This window comes from Dryas octopetala, chromosome 2, assembly GCF_963921425.1.
Source record: "Dryas octopetala chromosome 2, drDryOcto1.1, whole genome shotgun sequence".
NCBI lineage: Eukaryota > Viridiplantae > Streptophyta > Magnoliopsida > Rosales > Rosaceae > Dryas > Dryas octopetala.
The window spans coordinates 5,228,078-5,229,757 of NC_141367.1; the positions used below are offsets into that span (position 1 = coordinate 5,228,078).

General features: G+C 37.6%; 1 pseudogene; it reads left to right on the forward strand.

Annotated features, from left to right (window-relative positions):
• The first annotated feature begins 664 nt into the window (after positions 1-664).
• On the forward strand, positions 665-1,438 carry LOC147292664 (antimicrobial ginkbilobin-2-like protein pseudogene; annotated as a pseudogene).
• The last annotated feature ends 242 nt before the right edge of the window (positions 1,439-1,680 follow it).

The following is a 1,680-nucleotide window of genomic DNA, read 5'->3' on the forward strand; positions in this document are numbered from 1 at the left end:
TTCATCTGTCCATTATGTTAATTAAGTCCCTCGCGACAAACTTGAATTCCTCTCTCAACTTTATAAGCGAAACTTATTGATCGAGTGAAATGGTTCATACGTCGACATGATTGGTTTAGCCACTTATAAAGTTGTTTATTAACTATATATTAAACTAAAAGTATTTCTTTCTACAATATTGAAGAGATCCCGAGTTTGAATTAATCCCCATCTTCCTATTAAAAAATATTCAAATCATGTATTAGAAATAGAAAATAAAATTAATTAGACCATATATGCGCAATGAAGATATAAACCAAAAGTACCGATTTTATTATTTAAATATAAAATCTTAACACGTGACTTCTAATAAGTGGCATGCATGGCTATACCAAACCAGATCAACATGATACAGTGAGTATCTAACCTATATTTTTCTCGAGCATATATTGTATGATTTGTCCATTAAGTTGTGCAAGAGTGAAAGTTTCCTGCAGAACAAGTCAGCACGTACTCGGTAAGATTTTTGACTAGGCTTCCATAAAAAAGTCAACAATTTCAACTCCAGCCATAGACAATGTTTTTGAAACCTAGCTCCTGGCCTATGTATATATATAGAGTACGTGTGTTCTTGGACATATAGAAACATACATATCCAGAAGGACGTACCAGAACAAATTAAACCCACCTTGAGTCTCGATCTCATATATCCAATATGTTGAGCTCCAAATCAATCCCACTGGGTTTCTTACTCTTCTGTCTTTTCCACCATGCAGCCATTGGTGCTTCTCCACTTTACCATCGCTGCTTCAGCCCTGAAAACTTCACTGCCAACACCCCATACCCTGATAACTTGAACCAGCTGTTCAATCTCTTATACACCAAAGTCCCTCCTACTGGGTTCGGCCTTGGTTCCACTGGCAAACCCCAAAAGGCCCAAAACCAAGTACATGGGCTTGCTCTTTGCCGCGGTGATGTCTCAACCTCAAATTGTAAGACTTGTGTGGTTGATGCAAGCAAAGAGCTTGGCCAGCTCTGCCCTCATAGCAAAGGAGCCATAATATGGTACGACCACTGCTTGTTAAAGTACTCAAATCTGGACTTTTTTGGGCAAATTGATAGCAGCAACAAGTTCTCTATGTGCAACGTCAAAGAAGTAGAGAATCCGACACCGTTTAATGAGAAAGTTAAGGAATTGTTAAGTGGGTTGGCTAATGAAGCTTGTGATGATAATGGTAATCCAAAGCTTTATGCTACTGGTGAAGTAGAGCTCGATGCATCGACGACGTTGTATGGTTTGGCTCAGTGCACAAGGGACCTCTCTAGCATGGATTGTAAGAAGTGTCTTGATGGTGCAATAAGCGAACTGCCCAACTTTTGTGATGGAAAGCGAGGTGGGCGTGTTGTGGGCGGAAGTTGTAATGTTGGATATGAACTTTACCCCATAGTTGATACTTGATCCTCATAATTGTTATAAATCTGAAAAATTTGTAATGTGATTAAAGTATTATATATTGTTATGCTTACAAATAAATGTTCTGATATATATCGGACTCTCTCCTGCCCAATTTGTATTTTGGATATGATTATCCTAATATATCCAAAATCTATTCATTTGTTTGAGGAAACTACTGCATTCTACACGCTAAACTGCCAAAAATTGAAGTAGGATGATTTTTTATCTTGCTGATTTTTATTTTG